This window comes from Amblyomma maculatum, chromosome 4 (assembly GCF_055883805.1).
Source record: "Amblyomma maculatum isolate TAMU_Amacu chromosome 4, ASM5588380v1, whole genome shotgun sequence".
Taxonomy (NCBI): Eukaryota; Metazoa; Arthropoda; class Arachnida; order Ixodida; family Ixodidae; genus Amblyomma; species Amblyomma maculatum.
The window spans coordinates 21,717,005-21,738,096 of record NC_139347.1 but is presented as its reverse complement, the minus strand read 5'-3'; the positions used below and the strand labels follow the sequence as shown (position 1 = coordinate 21,738,096).

Below are 21,092 nucleotides of genomic sequence, written 5' to 3'. Positions count from 1 at the left end.
TCTTGACGAAATCAGAAATATCTGATTAAGATTTCTTCCACATTTTTTCTCTAAGCTTTTCTCTATAAGAATAAAACAGAGGAATGAAAACCACACCAGCGAAAAATAAGACGCGTCAGCATGTAGTGCTGTGTAGCGTTCCATGGCACATATGCAGCTCATTTCTGTCTGTATACCAATGAAATGGCACTATCTGCTAGCGGCTAACCTTTTTTCATCACGTTTATAGAACGATACGTCACTCTTATTGCTGCGCAAGGATATACATCCTTGTGACAATTTTATCATTTTAAGTTTTAGTGCATAGGAGGCTAAGCACGTCTGACAGGTGGACCGTGAAATTAACAATCAGATCAGTAGACTCGCGGCACTTGCTCCTCAGTTTTCGTATTGATTCGACGAAACTTGCGCGTCAATAAAGTACTTTGTATCTAAGTTACTAAACAGCTATAATCCTGCAATTATGCTGTGAGATGAGGCGCAGTTTACAAAATCTGCGTGCGATCTCACTCTACTTCTTTTACCTGAATATAATTCTCTTATCGACGCTACTATTTGTTTCAGTTATCACTCGCTAAATAATTCTGTATCAGCGAAGCAGCACTTGGTATACTGTAGTTTCTTGACTTGTGGAAGTTAAACAATTGCTTTCTTTATTAGAAAAATTACTAAATTACTAAGGATAATGGCTTTCTCTAACGCTTGTATTGTTAATACTTCTTGCGGTGTTTGCCCTTTCTGAGCGTGCATTCGCACTTCAAGATTTGTGTGATACGTATTTTCCATTCCTTTAAGGCAGCACACCTAGAGAGGATCAGCTCTGGACTCACTCGTAGTATATCGCGCTGTATTCACGCTCAGATGAGTATTTCTATATGCATGCTTCTTTTTTTTTTATTTTGTGTCAAATATATTAACTTTGATGGTTCACGTCAGAAAAACCTAGTTGAAAGTTTCCTAGCCACTGTAGGCCGCCAAGGATGTATCCAATGCCCATTTTGCCTTAATATATAGTATTTCGATTGAATATGAATTTTTCCAGGTCATACGTCGGCCCTCAGATTGACCACTCATTTATCAAAAAAGTGCTTAAATTTTACAGGAAAGCAGGACTCGGACGCCCCTGTGTGGGAAGTTATATTTCGGAATTTGTTTTGCTTACGAGCAGGGGAACTGCTTCATGTTGCTGGTGACATCTCTTCGTGGCCTGTGTCGTACAGAGAGCATGTATTAAAATAATGAATTGAATTATTTGTAATAATGCAAGCCATGAAATAAATGCAATGTTCTTCTTCAACCAATAATAACCGGCAAACAAATCAGGCGTCATTACGTCGCACAAATCGGGATTATTAGTAAAAAAGCAATATTTTCTTTCTTTTTTTTTTTATGGCATGGCTTGATTTTAAGAACAGCCTGTATACATATACCGTCCGTACATGACATCTTCAGATTTATTTTCTGCTCAGGATATAAACACAGTGATAAGAGTGGTAGTAACGAGGCATAGAGATCCACCAGCGAACGTCTCCCGATTAGAGGAGCGCGAGAGATATATGGGAATATCTAGAGGGTAGAAGCTGCGCAGAGCGAAACTAGAAATGTTAAATGCAGCGATCACCGGAGCAGAACGTCGAGATAAGACGCGCCGCATTATTGTATTCAACCTGAAGAGAAAAACCAAAGTAAAGAATAAATACAGAGTGTTTCGCTAGAGCCGACCACGTGACAAGCAGCGTGTGCATCCGCATAGAAATGCGTAATCTTGCAAGCAGCGCTCCGCTCGTTATAGGACAACGTCGAGAGTGAAGGTGCTCGCCAGAAACGCATGCAGGGCATCAACCTCGAGCATCGTTTGAAATATGAAAGCTGAGCCTCCATTCTTAGGTTCTGTGCTCTCGTCGGCACGCCCCCTGTGGTTATACTACCCATCTCTAAAAAAAAAAATAAAAAACCTAGTCGTGCAGCGATGCATTATGTTCAAGTTATTTATTTTCTTCATTTTTATGTCTATTCTTTACGTTCGAGCAGGAAAGCAAACGAAGCGAACGACGGAGCAATGTGGGATTGCTGCACGCTCTCCGCGTTCAATGTTATTCTTCCTCTGAAATCGTTTTCTCCCGTTGAGCATGTCTTATGCTAGGCATTATGCAATGTACAGTGGTAATTCTTTGTTGCCGTCGACATCGGTGACGTGTCTAGGAAATATTAGCGTGACGAGCATTTGTCAGCGCTTTAATTAGTGTAGTGTGTTCAGATTCTTGAGCCTTATGTAAGGCGATAGATTTCCTAAAGGCATTGCAAAAGCTCTGTTGCATGTTTAATGGGGACAAAACGCATGGTTGCAGAATGACGTTGATTTTCCGTGGCGTGTTAAAAACCTTGATACCTTCAACGAGACCATTCACGCCTCAACCCTGGCGAAAAGATCCCGGTTATTTCAAGGCTCAAATATTACACTCTCCAGCATCAAGGCGAATAAACCAGAACACTGGGAACTGCATGCTTCCAAAGAAGCCATTTAAACTACTATTATTGGCGCTAACCATGCGGCGATAATTTTTAACGTGACTGCGTTAGGCCTTCTGTTCTTTAGAAAATGCGGGGTCATCGTTTTCTTGAACCGTGTTATTAGCGAAGGTCGCGAGCATGTCTCTAACCAGTGTTAGCTGAGATAAGACATGGCCCAGCAGTTACAAGTCGGCTGATTGCGTGACGTGATGAGACTACATGACGTGACCTAGTTGGCAGGAGCTGGCAACTCGGGTAACATCTGTCAAATAGCAATTGAACGGTGACCCTTTAATTTAGAGTTAGACATGGAAGCCTTTTCATATGGCTTGGATAGAGCGTGGTTTACACATCCATATTGCGTGCTCTCACTCATAATCTGGCAGTTCACTTTTGTATGGTAATGAGCATATGTAAAAATATTACAACAGATAAGCTCCGCATTCGAGCGTATGGCCCCACAGAGTTACCAAGATACTTTGTTGGGCGAGTTGGTAAACTTCCCTTGTTAATAAAAACGGCGCAAACAGGAAGACATAAGACAAGATAAAAGAAAGCTACAGGACAAGCGCTGAGTCACAACTCAGCCTCGGCCTTTAATCCAAGGCCCAGACAAAAACAAATGTGACGAAAACGAAACTTTCGCGTGAAACATTCCTGTGTTCATCTGCTAAACTAAAAGTCACTCAAAAAAGAAATCTCTTTGTTCGAAAGAGCAAGAGAAGTCCTGCTGACGCGCTTGATGTCCCTTGAAATAAAATATGCTTCAACCAGTTCTCTCGTCAACTTTTCTTTGTGCCAATACAAAATTCTAACCTGGTCAAATAGGGGAGTACACTCCTTCTCCTTCTTCACTGTCTCATAGGAATGGCAATGGGAGACCAAAAAGGTTTTGTCCTTGCCACTTTCCAAGTTTAGGTGTCCTTGTTAGCCTCTTGTAGCCTCTTGTTAATACACCACCCTGTTTGTCCTCTATAACAGGCTCCAAAAGAGAGTGGAAACCTGTACACGACACCAGTCTTGCAGCTGACAAATGGGTCTTTATGTATAACCCCACAATCCTGCTTCTTTAGATTCTCGTTCCCTTTGAATAGCCGGTTAAATCTTCTTCATCTTGAGCGGGGCGGTCAATGCAACATCGACACCTTATCTCTCGCCAACATTCTTATGCCATGAGAAATCCGGTGCACATACGGTACCACTGCAACCTTCCTCTTCTTCTCACCCGTGCAGGGCAGTGATTTCGCTTGATCATTCTTTTAAGGCTTTTCTGTAAACGACAACAGGCCTCATTAATAACCTCATTAATGGGCTACAAGAACACCAAAACAACTTGGAAAGTGGCAAGAACGAAAGTTTCCTGGTCTCCCATTACCATTGCCGTGAGACAGCGAAGAAGAAGAAGAAAAAGTGCACTCCCCTATTTGACCAGGTTAGAATTTTGTATCGGCACAAAGAAAATAAAAGAAAAGGTACAAAGTGCATCAGCAAGACTTCTCTTGCTCTTTCAAGCAAAGAGATTTCTTTTTTGAATGACGTTTTGTTTTGCAGATGAACCCTGGGGTGCTTCACGCGAACGCTTCGTTTTCGCCACATTTGTTTTTGTCTGGGGCTCGGAGTAAAAGCTGAGGCTGAGTTCAGAGTCAGCGCGTGTCCTGTAGCTTTCTTTTATCTTGTCGTGTCTTACTGTTCGCGCTGTTTTTATTACAAACAGAATTTTATTACCGCTCTGTATTGCGGCTTTCACTGCGTGTCCTCTGTCGCGGATATTCGCTTTGTTCTCTATAAATGAATAATAATAATAATAATAATAATAATAATAATAATAATAATAATAATAATAATAATAATAATAATAATAATAATAATAATAATAATAATAATAATAATAATAATAATAATCAATCAATCAATCAATCTTTATTTAATGTGCGCAGGAACAACCATGTGGTCTTTGTGCTGCAGCACAAATAAAAAAAAAAAGAAACAAAAATGAAAAAGCACAAACATGTTTACACACACAGAGAGAACACAAAAAAAGAAATAAATAATACATGAAATGAAACTGAGACGAAAAGTATCACGGCAAGTAAGCAAACAATGAGTAGCATCACTTATATACACAGTGAGATAATTTTTGAGCACACCAGGAAATAAAAAAAAAAGAGAACGGTAGATAGAAGAGAAAAAAACAACAAATAACTGACATTGATTATAGTAATATAGAAATATACATAAAATAAACAACCATTCTAGGCGCAACAAGTGCATGGCACTTAAAACACAGGCTAGAAATACAGAATAATACAATAAAGAAGTAAAATTAAACAAGGGACAGTAAGATTCGAATATAAAGTTTAAAGTTGAAATATAAGTAAGAAATGGATAATAATAATAATAATAATATTAATAATAATAATAATTGTTTTACAGGAAAGGAAAAGCGCAGTATTCCTTTTTTCCCTGCGGACACCTGACCACGCAGTAAGAGAGTAATAGAAGAGGGGAAGGTGGGAGAGAAAGCAGAAAGAGAGAAAGAGGATGCCATAGTGGAGGGCTACTACGGAGCCCTCCACTACGGCACTCCTTTCTCTCTTTTCGCTTTCACTCCCCAACTTCGTAATTTTTAGTTCTTCTATCTTCCCCATCATCATTAGCATTCAACCGTCAGCTAGAACATCATGTGAAAACCTACTCAATATTGATATGAAAATCCGCTTTAACTGCGCTATATTAACGTGGGGCATTGAAGTTGTGGGACGGACTTGGGTGCAAGATTTACGGAGGATTCGAGTCCCACCTCACCCTCTTATATCAAAAGTGTTGTAATTGGCAGCTCCTCTCATCCCGGCTATGTCATTTTCTGCCGTGCCCTCATGCAACGTTGCCAAATATTCAATGGCTGCCAATGTCTCCTGCCTATTACCAGTGGTAGAGCATCTTTCCTTCTCAGTCCCCCTTTCTTGTTTGAGACTCTGCGGACCATTCGTCCCACCTGGTCTCCCACCTTTTTTAGCTTGTCGAGCGTAGTCGTCGCTAGCTTACACTGGTGAATGAAAAGGCCCAGTACTCTAATTTCCTCTCTCTCGGGTATTGTTTCTGATCCAAGTCGCAATTCTATCTTGTCTGTGCATTTTTTTGGAGGGACGAATATGGACGAATTCGGATTTTTTTTTTTTTTTTGTGCCCGGCGTCCCTTAAACACTTTGACAGTGCCTTCTCCGGGGAGTACCTGCACTGCGGGGAAATGTCCTCGGACCTTTTCCACATGGTGTGGGTGTGCCCCTCCAACCCTGCCTTTGCACCTAACCAAAACACCACTCGGGAGGACTGGGAGGCGACCCTACTCGCCTGCTCCGACCTGAAAGCCCAAAAGGCCTTGGTCGGACGAGCAATGGCGGCAGCGGAAGCCACTGGGGTCCCGTACTAAGGACTCCACCTAGTGTTTGTGAAGGGAGGGGCACTAAGCCTGACCCCAGAGCAACCTTCATTTAACTTTATATTTTATTAAACGTTTTCACCACCACCACCTGCCTATTACCACCTGCAGGGGCATGCTTGTGAATTGTTTCTCTGAACGTCGATAATGCAGACATCGTATTTTTAAACCGAACGCCTTTAATGCCTCATCGTTGTCGATAGAAGGTTATCGACAGAAGGTTGTCAGCAGAGGTGTCACGCTTTAGAGAGGGGGAGTTAAAAATAAATTAATAAACCTTGTCTCCACCGGGAATCGAACCTCCAACCCTTGGATCCCCAGCCCAGCGCTTTACCAACTGCGCCACGCCCCAGATTTTGTTTAAGTTTATTGCCTGGCTTTGGCACACGAGATAACACAAAATAAAGGTTTAATTGAAATATGAAAAAGTCACACAAGACAATTTACACAAACGAATTTCATGATCAGCCAGTGTTAAACTGGCCTCATCCCTTTAAAACTCCCGCAGCGACAACAAAGGCTTTACCCTTGATAGTCATCCGGGAGGTTCTGCAGTCACTTTTTGAATGGCAATATACCACTCCATACTCTCTCGAAAATAAATTCGAGCAGGTCTGGCATCCCTGTCACAGAGATAGCCTGCCATTCTGGAGCGCCATGTGCAGTGGAGGCCCATAAGCATAATTACGTCAAATGGAACCCCATCCTCATTATTTATGCCTAAATATCGAATGCTGTGTGAGTCTAGGAGAAAATCCTTCTTTACGGTCCGTTGTAATGCATCATCCCAAAAATATACCCCCTCCCAGGATTGTAAAAAAAACCTTATCTATATTTTCCGGCTGGTTACAGATTAAACAATGCGCTCCGATTGTGAAATGCTCTTTATAATTCCTCTTGCCTACCTTGAGGATGATTGCGAGATTCCGCGAGATATAGATACTGCGCCTTTCCTCTCCTGTAAACGAATTTTAGAACGCCGGTAAACTTTGATGCCTCCAATGAAATACTTGTTGTGTTCGACAAGGGGCGCACGATGTACCGTCACGACAGGTCATGAGGTCACCAGGCGACCCATGCATATACGAAGCTGACCCTGCCGAGCGTCTGATGCAGGCGGTCGTTTGGCACCTTCCGTTTGCCGCTATATACCTTGAACGCCGCCTCACACAGCAAACAGTAGACCCACATGTCTAGGTTGCGTTAGTGCAGCGGACATCAGCGGCGATTGAAATTCATTTACAGGATAGAAAAGTCTTAGTATCTGTCACAATTCTCCGCGGACACGAGAGGGAGATAGAGGTGCCGTAGTGGAGGGCTGCGATCCACCACGGTATAAAGGCATTCGCTTCATCGCACTTTAGTGGTCCAAAGTGCCATCCAGAATTTTCTTTAAGAATATTGCCTTAGATTTTTACCCCGCCGGGGTGGCGCAGTGGTTACGGCGCTCGACTACTGTTCCCATGGACGCGGGATCGAATCCCGGCAACGGCGGCAGCTTTTCGATGGAGGCGAAAAGCAAGGCGCCCGAGTGCTGTGCGATTTCAGTGCACGTTGAAGAACCCAAGGTGGTCGAAATTTCCGGAGCCCTCCACTACAGCGTCTCTCATAGCCTGAGTTGCTTTGGGACGTTAAACCCCACAAACCGCCACCACCTTAGAAGCTTTTTGTATTATTAAGGCGCATGTAAGAGATTAGAGATTAAGCGAATATCATGTGTGTGAACGAGGATCAACTAAGCGTCGCCGCAGTCGAAAAACATTGGGGTCTCGTCATTAGGTTAAAACCGAGATTAGTGTTTTTCATATTGTTTGTTTCGTGTGCATATACCAGCTGTAAGCAATTTTGCTTAATGAGGGAAAATTATATGCAACGATTGAAGATAATATTGTTCCCATTAAGAGCAAAAAATATATATTTCAGGTCCGATTTTGTTTCTACTTTTAATAAAATCGACTGTTATTTGAGCCTACATTTTGCTTACTATCGCACTAACCTCAGAACACGTTATTAGTGAGGGCACTTAACCATCAGTAGGTGCACCTAATGAGTAAATTTTTGTTCACCTATTGTTTTTTTTTGTTTTTTTAAACAGCCGTGTACTCATGTCAGTAACTTAAGATGTCTAAAAAATATTTGATTTAGTGCAAGCAATTCAGCAAAAGATACAACGTACATTCTACCAAACGATAGAGTTATATTCCTAGAGGTCTACACAGTATAGCTGCTGTCAGCTTGTCCTTCCAAATCGTTCTGTATTATGAACAGTGACAAATAGCTTGGAAAACCTCATGCCAATATGCATTCAATAACGACGCTCTAAACTCGCCTGCATTGCGCTTGTGGAAAAACTACATTTTACCAGTTGATATTTATTGGGCGTCGGCTTGCATGCTGCTGAATGTTAACATAACCAGTTACCTAAAGACTTCAAATAATAACACCACTTCCAACTCAGTATTACGACATTAAACAAAAAAATTTCGAGAACAAGGAGATGGCGACCCATAAGCTAGATGTGTACGCTGTACCCTCAGGCACTGATTGGGTGAACAGAATATCGTACAATCTCTAGGCACCAGTTAAACCTGAAAGGGCAAATAAAAAAAATAAAAAACGCGCAGAAATGAAAATAAAAGCATAAGAACAATGAAGTAGAAAAAAATCAAAGGTTATATGTTACCTGGCAGCACCTTTGTAGACGCGGCAATTTATGCACTGATGGAATCAAATGAGGATGGCAACGACCCAGCTTTCATTCCTCTCTTTCAGCTGAGATGCATTTAGGGGGAAGTGCTCACCGTTTCCAACTCCCTAACTTGCGGGTTTCCTCGAGCCGTCTTGCTTTCACGGCTTCAAAGTTCTGCACTGTTATTCGCCGAAGATGGTGCAGACGGAATGCACCCCGAACAACAAAGAGAAGTTTCTCACCTCGCAGCCGTTTTCTATGTTTTCTTTCTCCGGTTGCTTCCTTCTTTTCTGACATTTCTTTCTTTTTTTTCTCTCCAGCGTCCATCATCGCCGACGGCTGCTGCGGTCGCATCGGTTCCGCCGCTCGTTAATGGTTTCCCGGGAGCACGTAGAGGAATCGCGGTTCGCTGGGCCTTCCTCTAGCCGAAGCCTCGCAGTATCTTTCTTTTTCCTACTGACCTTCCTTCGCTGCAGTGCGTCTTGTTTCCTCGATATATGCTGTTTTTTTTTTTTTTTTCGAGGCAATACCTTTGTACTTCTTTCTTTTTTTCCTGCAAACCTCGTCGCGCACGTACAGATACACACATCCTGTTCCGGTGGTTGCGATCACCGCGGAAAATAAAACAGACACCCATGCATAGCTACCCTTCCTTGCTGATGGAATGAACATCTCCGCTTTCCCAGTAAGGCGCAGCGTCTACTACACGCACAGGGCGGGCGAGGACCACACTGCGCTTGTACTGGAGGCAATAGCCGAGGGCAAAAATAAAACAATCAAGAAGGACAAGCGACTGAGGTTAGAACTCGCTTGGAAATATGGCCAGATTCGGGTAGAACTCACGCCATCCTCTCTCCCTCCGCTTTCCTTGCCCACTCTGCCTCAAATCGCTCGACGAGATGTATGGAAGAGGGGACATGGGTACGAAGGCTAGAAGAGAAGGTAAAGAGAGACCTTCAGAGAGGAGGACGTGAAAAAGGCGAGAAGGCGGGAAGCGAACGGTAGCCACGCAACTAATCAATGCAGCGAGGACCCGGGCAAAACGCCAATGGACGCAGATTCCCGATACAAGCTTCTCTCTTTCGTCTCCCCTCCTTTCCTACCCCGTTTCCGCCCATCTGCTTCCCATTAGTGGTAATATTTACCGCATATTTTGTGCCGGGTTACCTGCAACTGCATTGCGGACGCATGGCTTGCTTGCGCTTGCATACGGTAGAACGTTGTGTAAACCGGATTGTAGTCTGAAAATTTACGATTTTAACCTATCCCAGATATTGCAACAAAATTAAATCTTGAAACTCATCTCTTTAGGCACTAAATTGCAACTTTATTAGTGTGATGCTTGAAGTTTAGAAAAAAGAGCAGCCTTATTACGCGTTTTCGCGGTTTTTAAATATATGTCGCGATATCGTGAACATCGCGCAGGACTGTTTAGTGCCGAGGAATATTCATTCTAGGGAAAACAGTCATATTTTCAAATTACTTTTCAGATGTTTTCATCTTCTTTTGTGCAACTACAACAGAAACAATACACGGAGATTACCAAAGTTTCGTACATAAGCTTCAAATAAAAGCACGCCAAATATTAGCAACAGATTGGCCGCTAACAACATGCAACGACTGGTGGTTCCTATTTCGAACAGTGTGAACAAAAGGCAATTATAAAAAACATCGCATTTTAAAATGAACTGTTACGAGATTTAAAGGGCGATCTTTTTATGCCGCAAAGGAGAAAAAAAGTCAAACACATTTTTCTCTATCGATGATAGAGCCGAATAACGTAGGAAACTATTTTACGCTAGTATCTCTACTAATAATGTTTATTTTTGTCATTTAAGGTTGCACCTCGTTCTTTTCGTGGTGCGGTTACGCGTATATTTACTGTCAGAAATTGGTTTTTACAGTTTTGCGTTTTTGTACGTGTTATTGATTAGTCATCCGCGTATGATTGGTTTGGTTTGTGGGGTTTAGTCCCAAAGCAACTCAGGCTATGAGAGACGCCGTAGTGAAGGACGCCGGAAATTTCGACCACCTGGGGTTCTTTAAAGTGCACTGACATCGCACAGCACACGGGCGCCTTGCTTTTCGCCTCCATCGAAAAGCTGCCACCAAAGCCGGGATTCGATCCCGCGTCCTTGGGAACAGTAGTCGAGCGTCGTAACCACTGTGCCACCCCGGCGGGGTTCATCCGCGTATGAGTTCCACCACACGCCGCACATCCTGTTGAAGTCTGGAAGCACTCCACCATTCTTAAGCGAATTTAAAAAGCACAAATTTCGGCTCAGAAAGGCACGCAATAATGACTAATTCCCTGAGCTTGTGCTTGCTTTCGACTGTGGTTTTCGCCTACGAAAAATACGAAAATCATTTTTAAATAATTACTACGCTCACCGAATGCATATTGTTTTGTCTTCTCATCGAGACTATTATTTCGTTTTTTTGCGCGTAGACATGTCACTAGAGCGTATTCAAAATAACATAAGCCATCGTATTTTCACTGCTTCTACTTGTGCTGAGTGCATTAAGTAGCATTCGGAAATTTTAGCTCCCGAATTAAATAACACAGCTTTCAACCTTAGTTTTCATTGGTTGCTTCTGGACTTCTGTGTGCATATTATCTTTCCAGGTCATTCACTGGCATTCACTTGCATTTTCTCGCTATACGAAATGTTTCAACTTGAGGCCTGCGAGGCCGCTGAAATTCATCAATGAAAATATCGCCAGACCATTGGCGTAACAAGATACAATCGTAAAAATTTCATTGTTTTCATTTCTAAATATGAAATACACGACGCTCACAAATGTAGAAGGCAAGTACCTGTGCAAAGCATAATTCGCCTGTACCGGCTTCTTCTGCAAGGCTGGCATGTTCCTAGGGACCTCTTGTTAAATTCCTTTTTTTTTTAACAGCACGCAGGTGAGGGGTCTGTAATTATATAATTTGGATAATTTTTCTTTCGAGTACCAAATGGAATTCTAACAATTCTGTCTCCTTAGTTCGCTTAACTCGTCCCTACGAACTGGCGAGCATTAAACAAACCATTACTAAGCAAGCCTATTATATTTATTTAAGTATTTCTCGTATTTCTTTGAGTTAAAGAAAGGTTTGATTCTGACAACATAATGAGTAGTTAAAATACTTTGCCTGTAGAAGCGAAAAATTGCGAAACAGTTGGTGGGGGTGCAATAAAATAAAAACTAAACAAGCAGTAAAGCATATTTCTTGACTCATCCTCCACAGTCTGGAGCAGACTCAAAGCGTGCAGAGCTTTGAGGTAAAAAAAAAAAGAAAACAAAAAACGGATCGGTAACTTCACATCAATAGAGTGTCTGCTTCCAACGTCGCGTATGAGAATTGTGAAGACGCGATGAATAATGCGCGCGAGAGTTCTGGCTTGGGAAGCGCCCAACTCTACAGCTGCTCTTAGGCACTTCATACTAGTGTACCTTGCACCATCTAAAGCGTGTAAGTGCGCTGCCTCTCAGTGCCTCTTCGTTCACTTCGGTTCCTACGAGAAAGCGTTCACTCTGACCCATTTTTCAGCCCTTTCAACCGCAAAGAAAGCTGCGCAGAGGCGATCACCATCACCACCAGACGAACTTGGCTCCTTTCTGACGAATTGCTAACAAACCTGCCAAGCGTGAGAGGACAGTCTAATACAGTGTTTCTTTTCTTTGTTATTTACTTTGCTTCCTGTCACCTAATGTCTTTCGTCTTGTGTACGTTGTTGAGGTCTCTTATTCATAATAATCTTTAAGCGACATTAGGAGGATATTCTTTCCCAGGCTTAAATTTTAATCTCCTTTTCTTTTGTGGGCCAGAACTAAATGCGGCTGTCCGGCATACATGGCTGTGTGTTGTGTCCTTTCTTTGTTGACCTATTTTCGATTACTGTTTAATTTAGTGGCATTTCTAAGACACTGTATTGCTCTCAGGTGCACTGAAATTTTAAAGGCGCTTTTTACGCAAATCAGGAAAGGAGCTACGGAGAGATAGAAAGCTTTGAATAAGAATAAATAAACTTCTAAAACAAATCGGTGGCAAGTTGCAAACCTTTTTTGAGAATATTCCAAACAACTCGCACGACGCAAAATTATCTAGGAAAGGAGGAATGAAACGTAGATGTATCTCCAATTATTGTTTGGCAATTTTTCCGTGTTTCCTTCCGGCCTTCCTCGCTTCTCTGCGTCCCCGTGTTCCTATACGCATCTGCGTACTCCGACGTACCCTGTTCTATGCTTTAATGTTCAAACGCTATCTGGTCACTCCTTTTGTTTTCAGCAAATCTCCTCTCCGGTATAGTACATGCGCTTTTAGCAAACCGTCATTTTCCATCGCCTGGAATCGATAGTGCCAACTACAGCCTATCCAAGGGAGAAACATCGAGGCAGTCTCTGGCCATCGAGTTTCACTGACTCTGAAAGAAGCAAACCTTCTATGCGTAGCAGGCATAGCGTTCTTGACAGTGGAGAAAATGTAGATATGCACAAAAGGAATCATTTCTTCCCTGGCGAAAGCGCTCGCGAGATGGGCGAGTCTTTTTCCTGCGCCCTCTTCGGGATGGCTGTGTATCCCAGCTCTCAAAAAAAAAAAAAAAACGGTAGGCAGACTGCCATCCGTGGGAAAAAGTGGGTCCTGTCAGGCTGGCTGAGCACGCGGAGACTGTAGACACTGCGCTGCAAAGAAATAGTTCCAGAACTTCAAAAACGAAGAAGTGCGCGATGGAAAGCTGACAGGGAAATATAGAACTCCGGGTGGCAGGAGCCCGCCGTTACTGAAGTAACAAAACAGAAAAAGGAGCTTCCGCAAAGATGAAAGCGGACGTGCACTCAGGTGGCTACTGCATGCTACAAAAGCACGGAGAGTTAAGAAGGAAGAACGAGTCGGAGGAACACCAAAACATCGAGCATAAAGGATGGACCATAGCAACACCGGACAAAGAAATGAATTAGGAGAGGCTGGACGCTAAAAATAAAAGCGAGAAGTAGTGGACTGCAAGGAGGCAGATGCTCCCTGGTGGTAAACGGCAAACAATGCAAAAAACCAATTAAATTCTCTTTGAAGGAAGAAGTGCCTCTTAACCGATAACTCGACCCCTTTCCTCTCCATATGGCGAGGAGAAATCCTGAGAAGGAGTTAATGCAAAAGTAATAACTTGAAGAAAACCATGTTGGGTGAATCGCGACGCTTAAGAAGTACGTGTCCCATTCGGTCGTGTTTGCTTCACGCTATTTTTGGAGAGTCATTCTGCTCAGGCAAGTTTTTCCTCGTGGTACTAGTCCAACGCTTGAGACTCTTCCATTCCTGTCAGCCTACGTGCTTTATGATATGCTAGACAACTTATGCCATTCGTTTTTCTTGAATACCCTTCTCGGACGTGATCTACATCAATTATTCAAAAAGCGGTGGAGTCGCTGACTAGGGACTCCACCTAGTATTTGTAAGGCCGAGGCCCGTAAGGCTCCGCGCCAGACATAACTCCTTGTAAATAGTATATAATAATAATAATAATAATAATAATAATAATAATAATAATAATAATAATAATAATAATAATAATAATAATAATAATAATAATAATAATAATAATAATAATAATAATAATAATAATAATAATAATAATAATAATAATTGGTTCACAGAAAGGGAAAGGTGCAGTACATTTCACACCGGGTTCTGCGTAAATATCGAATAAATGTTTCAGAGCGCAGCTCATTGGCGCCAGTTCCTGGGTTTTGCGTCGCCGTCGGCGTTGTCTCTTGTCCCAGCTCCACTTTCACTCCCACCTTCCTTCCTTCCCTTATGGCGCGATACAGGTGTCCACAGAAACAAGTGTGACAATAGTGCACCTTTCCATTCCTGTGAACCAATTATGAAAGGCATGCTTCACAGCTCAAATGAAAGACGTGACCACACATGATACACACTGCAAAGATAATTCATGAATAATGCGAGCGCCCACACCGAACTGCAGGGTAACATGTGCAATAACCGAGAATTCACACATTCACAGAAAAAAGCATCATATTTTGATGTAGTTTGCATGTATGCCGCTAGTTCACCACTATAAAAAAAAAACCTTCACTTTTCAAAAAATGTCTACAATGGCATCGCTTCAGCATCAAGTTCTTTGGCGCCCGTCCCTGGGTTTCGCTTCGTCGTTGCCGTCGACGTCGCCGTTGTCCCTCGCAACGAGTTGTCTGTAATTGCATGTACATGCTCTAATTACATGCATGTCTTGCTCGAATTATTTGCCTCAATCTATCGAAAAGCTGAAACAGCTGATGAGCTGCGCTCCTATTTCGCATTAGGAGGTGCCATAACCATCCCCAATTTTTTTACTACCACCACCACCGGCGCTTAGTAAATGTTTTACGTGACAGGAATGGCGCCGTATCTGTCACACTCTTTGTGGTTACCTGAACCTTTGGCTTACGAGAAAGCCGCACTAGTACACCGCACTAAGTCTTGTGGCTTCACTTTTTGCATCAACGGTTCGGGCTCACCATTGTAGCCAAGTGAAGATTTCGCCTTAATAAATTAGAACTTTGGTTCAGCATCTGGTGCTCTGTAAGGGGCGACCAGAGCCAGACAGTAGAAACAAGGCAACTGTTCCCGGACGAGATCGTTAACAGCGATAGAAGGCGGACACAGTGATGCAAACGAAGGCCTTCCTGCGTTGGATTCTCGGTCGATTTATGGCGGTGCCGTTGACGCCAAACTGGGTGCGTGAACAAGGGTGTCCGAACCAGTGGTGGAATGAATGCTATCTGCTTGGCGCTTTGGCGACGATTCATAAGTGAACAAGTAATATATGGCCCCTAGACAGTGGTATAGGGATTTAATGTAAATGAACAAGGGAAAAGCTGTAGTCGTCTCTAGTATCTTAGTTTCATTGATAGCTTCTTAAGAGGCAGATCACGTCACGAATTGTCGTTCCGTCTCGGCCGACGTTAGAGATTCGACATTTGCAGGCACTTTCTCCTGCAGCATTCCCCACGGAATCCTCAGGAGCCGGAGTAATTGTCTTGTGGCATCCTGCATAATAACACACAGATTTAGGCGATCATACCGTAATTCAATGCAATATGTTAGTGCATCCGAAGCGGAAACTAACCATACTGGTGAGCACAAAGAAGAACAAAAAGTTTAACGGCGCATATGCTGAGTTACGTTGCCGGCTGGCCTAATCTGTGACTGCTACAGACCTTTCTTGTACAGAAGCATAAAACCCTCTCCTTTTTACGCATTTCTTCGTAAGTTACTGTTAATTCTGGGCAGTAACGAAAAATTTATTATTTTTCACGGTGAATATGTCGATAACGTTCTACGTTGTTGCGTTGAACGCAAGAAGGGGATAAAGAAAGATAAAGCGTATTGGTTCTGCAATAAATATGTTTCTTTTTTGATTTTTGTTTGGCCGCTGTCATTGCCAAGCGGAGTAATTACTCTCATTCAGAAATGTTAGTAGTCTGTACCGTAAGAACGAGTGAGGTCCGAGACGAGCCAGCTAATCACAAGCTAAATGCTAATGAACGTAATAATATGGAGGCTCCCACTACCCATAGTGTACATTACTGTTAGTCACATTTAGAAGATCCGACAGCCGCACTGTTTAGTTAGCAGCCACAAAGGATCGGTGTAGTTAGCATTATATTCACCTCAGGAGCATTACACAGTGGTCTGTGTGACTTTCCTGGTGTAAGCGCAAAGGGAGCCAACAGCCAAAGGCACCAAAGAAAGAATACGGGATTCCTTTTTTAACGCGAGAAAGTTAGGACACAAAAGTTGGAAAAAAGATAGCGGTCGGAGGCTTCGTCATTGTCGTTGGTGTCGGCGGCATCAAAGGTCTGAAGACTTGCAATAAATTTATTGGGGAAACCTGAGCTCCGCCTTTAAATATATGACGCGATAGCGCATGCTATCAGCTCACATAGCCCCGCAAACTGCGCGTCCTAGGAGAAACCTTAATGCAAAGATCCTGCAAGCTGATTCTTATATCATCATCCCATATGAAAAAAGAGGCCAGAGTTGGCAACTCCTGCGAGAAGTAATGTCAGGCAGCCATACCGTCACTCAGTGTGAGGCCATGTCAGCCATCAGCTACAGCCGGCGACCTTGGGCTCACAATTTTTAACTCACAACGGAAACGCCTAGTTTTCTAGTGAATGGAGCCCTAACGCTATCGGATTAACGCTATCGGATGGCCATGCCTGTCTCAGGCAGGTTTTCAATACAGGGGCGCTATTACTTCCTGTGAACATTGTTCGGCGGCACTGGCGGCAGTCGCTTCAACACATCCTCTCGCATAGCGGTCATACTTCTCGCCGGCAGATGAGACAACTCCCGGACCCTCCCGCCCCCGCCACCATCTGACAAACATGGAAACTTTGCACTCCCGAGCTTAAGAACAGAAGCTTCGTAAACTCATGAGAATGTTTCTGGCAGGTGCTAGTTGGGAGGTGACACACAGTTGGGATCTTTGCATCCCCCATCTGAAGCTAAATATCATATGCATGCCTTTGGTATGTGCTAGCTGGCAGATAACATGGTCGGGATCAGATATGTCGGAGATGCAATGGCGTGCCGGCGTTCATGTCTCTTTTCTTCATGGAAGCCTTCGGACGTGCGATCAGTCAGCGGTTTGAGTGGTGTCACGATACCAAATGGCATGCCCGAGTTCATTGGAACTGCCAGTTTGTAGAGTTTTTTTTTAATTATAAGGTTGCCGAGGGAATCGAAAAAATTTACATTTTCAGCCACCTTTCGAAACCTCGTCACGAGGAAGGATCTTATGCACGCATCTTGGAAGATGCACGAGAGTGTCGACGTTTTGTCGACAAAGATATGAAGATCCTATTGAGCCCACGCCTTTCGTATGAAATAAACCTCGACGGCTACCGAACATCTCATGTGATCTAGTCTCCTTAAACGAAATTCCCACCCCGCAATAAATCATTCATAACGACCATTATTGCTTGTAAAGATTTTTACATAGCAGATCCCATAATCGTGCACGATTCTGTGGGTAATTTCCACGTGCGTCATATATATTCAATCCATTTTTTTATTGTTCACTGGGCGAATAATTATTGCAATCGTGGCAAAATTTTATTACGCGATTAAAGAAAAAACAAAAACAACCAAAATGCGTGTACATTGCTCTACTGATTGAGAGAAGGTGACGGCTGGTTGGTATTTTACCTAGATGTTTATGTCGCATGTAACTTACTCATTTGTGTGTTTGCCAATGCTTCTTCTTCTTCTTCTTCTTCTACCTTGATAAATGGCACATACCCATGAAGGGAGATTGACCAGAGCTCACTGTGGACTGACAAATGTCCTACAGATACTGAATTAGGGTATTAAATTAATTATGTATTAAACAAAAGCCCATGATTTAAGATCACAGAAATGAATGAAAGGAAAAAACAGAGCAAAAGTTTGTAAATTTGTAAATTTTGGGATACAATTAGCAAGGAAATCTGTCCATAGCTGTGACGTAGTTAAGTAAATACTGATAAATTTGAGGCAACGCAAATCCTTTCTCACTCGCACCGAAGGAGAGTAGAAGCGGGACCGACAACGTAAATCCCAGTTGTGTTACTGGAACTTCTAAATGCACCCTCCTTTGTTTTGAAAACCCCCGGCTAGCGAGAAGATAATGTTCAATATTTTCAATCTCACCGCAAGTCTCACAAAGGTTTGTGGGGCTGAACTCGAATTTAAATAAGTAAATATTTAGGCAGGGAATCCTGCATTTCATGAGTCAGCGTTACCTCACATTGGCGTGATTTACATGAACGAACTTTCCATGAGTATATGAGATGTTGGTTCATTGCATGAGGCGGCTATGTATTGATAACGCTGAAAATGGGACATTCCAAAAATAATGATATTAGGGATGGTACATAGAACAGGTGCGTCAAGAGCTGATTTAGCCAAGAAGTCTGCAGCTTCGTTCTGGAAAATACCGCAGTGACCGGGGACTAAAGTGAAGCGTATTTAATTCACCCATCCCGGCATGCAATACTTTAGTGAGCGGCTAAAAAGTGCATCCCTTGCTGACTTCAGTAACAATAAAACAGAAAGAGAGCCTGATAGTAAAATTATTTTTTACTGATTGCAGCGAACTTTTATTAGTGCAATTTCAATTGCCATAAACTCTGCTAAAAAGATCGGTGTGTAATCCGGGATGTAATCCGGGGTGTGTAATGCTACCCTCGTGCGTGGCGCTCAACGTATTTCTTGTACAATGCTTCTTGCACGCCATGAGGTTACGCTAAGTAAATAACACTGCAAACATTTCTATGCTCTACAGCGTTTTTGTTCACCATACCTATTATAGATGTCTGCAAATGAGCTAAATATTTGTTTTTGGCGGGTGAAGCACGCATCATGTGTAATAAACCACGAGCCTCTGTTGCTAAATGAAACCAACTTGCTGCAATGAAGGGAAAGAAGAAAACGACAATGTGTGCAGCGCACTCCAGAGGCGCATATAGAAGTTAGGTCAGTTAAGTATATAAAAAAAAAAGGCTGCGCGCACGCTTCCATAACCAACGTCAACGCAGTAACATGGAGGAAAGGCTAACCAAACCAATGTCGGCTGAGGTTGCAATCGACCGAATGAACGTAGTTGAATCCATTGCGTCCATGCCATTGTAGAAAAGGCAACAGTACTTGCCCACATCTATCCATTCACCGCCGGAAACAAACGGCGCGCCTACTTGAACACCCTGAAAGATAAACAATAGTGATTGAAGCCAAGGGTGTGTGTTCCAGAAATAGACTCAGTAGATCGGTCCTCTCGCAGCGCAGCTCTTTTCTATTGATTTAGAGTGTGATGTTGCGGACGCAGCGACGAATGCGCTTTCCTTTCCGTGATTTATGTTTACGCTTCTTGAGCAAAGAGGGTGATTCTATTGTGTTTTAATGGATGTATGCTAGCAACCTCGGGATTTCGCACGTGTGCACATGAAAACAAATGGGCATGTATGTTTGCCGTTATGCAAGCTATTGTTGCGCATGTGGCCACTACCAGAATGCTTTTCCCTTCTGTTGCATGCCGAAAAGAGCCGTTATAAAGCAAACACTTTTTTTTTGCTTTTACTCAGTTGCGCTTAACCTCAGCGATTTTTTAGTTCCCTTTCCTGTGTACAACTAAGCAGCGCAGAATTTATGAGAAGATGTTCCAACTAGCCCAGTCTCAAGCACTTCAGTATTGTAACGGCTTACCAAATTGACCTTTTACGTTGAAGACCATACTTTCGATTGGTATTCGGCGGTCTGTCGCACCGCAGTGAGAGAGGTTTGTTTACTTTTTCTTCCTGCCTTTGACTTCGTACGAACTTTGAATTTCGAACCTTTATTTATTAATAACCTGTCTCTTTTAATAGTTTGGTACTCATACATCTCAGTTTATTTGAAGGCATCGTAAGCGTATTTGGACAAATATCTTCAGTGCAAAGGAATCGTCTCCTTTTCATTCAGTTTCGCTGAAGAACATTTGTAGACGGTGTATGGTGGCTTGATCTAGTTGGTTAGGGTGTCGGTGTGTCGAGAAAATTACAAATGGCGTATTTTGCACAAAAAATTTGGCTTGGCGTTGTATAAATTCGGACACATCGCCTTAGGGCTTAAGTAGAAGTACGAAGGCTTCTTAATAATTTCGAAATAGACACTTGAATGACTTGACAGCATCTCAGTGGACTGCTTCCGCTGCGGTGGTGAACACGTTGGGCCGTTCCGACTTCGTAATAACGCATTAATTGGGCAGCAGGAATTTTACAATAATGAAAACAATATCGTTTATTCCTGTTTCTCAACTATATTTCGCGTTTCCTAAGAGTGCTCCCGCTCATGATGTTACTGCGTTTGTACCGTTGCACGTGGCGCATTGCGCTAACAGCTTGAGTGACGTCGACGTATGTTGATGAGGCTCTGAGGTACGATGTTACACTAACGACGCGGAACCAAAGAAGGCGCGATAATCAACTATAACAAGAAATCGCCAATAGCATGCATGTATGCATTGTTTGCCTCCCATTTCAAATTGTAAACTGCTTTTTTGCCACCTCTTTAAAGTGCTTCAATTCGCTCAACACATCTGTTATTATTTTGTTAGGTCAACTGCGGCAGTAGTATGGCCGAACAAATATACTGCTTAGAAAAATGGGATAAAAAACTTACTACTTTGTGAATGGTCTCGCTTTCATGTGTCTAAAGAGGACCCCATTACTCTCTCTTGTCGCGAATCGTTTTTTTTTTAATTCAATGCTTTATATAAGCCTTGGCCACGCGCTGAAAAATATTTGAAATAAATTGCCACGTGCAGTCGCCTGCAGGTTTGACAATCTGTGCACGTGCCACATATAGCTCCATGTAAAAAACTAGAGGAGAGGACATTTTCTGCTATTGAGTTCCCAATGTAAATTAGGAAATACGTCCGT

At 42.7% G+C, this 21,092-nt stretch overlaps 1 protein-coding gene across 1 annotated transcript in view; it reads left to right on the top strand.

Moving 5' to 3' along the window:
• Positions 1-21,092, top strand: part of LOC146190480 (cell adhesion molecule Dscam1-like) — a 248,871-nt gene that overhangs the window by 82,303 nt on the left and 145,476 nt on the right. The window lies entirely within an intron of this gene.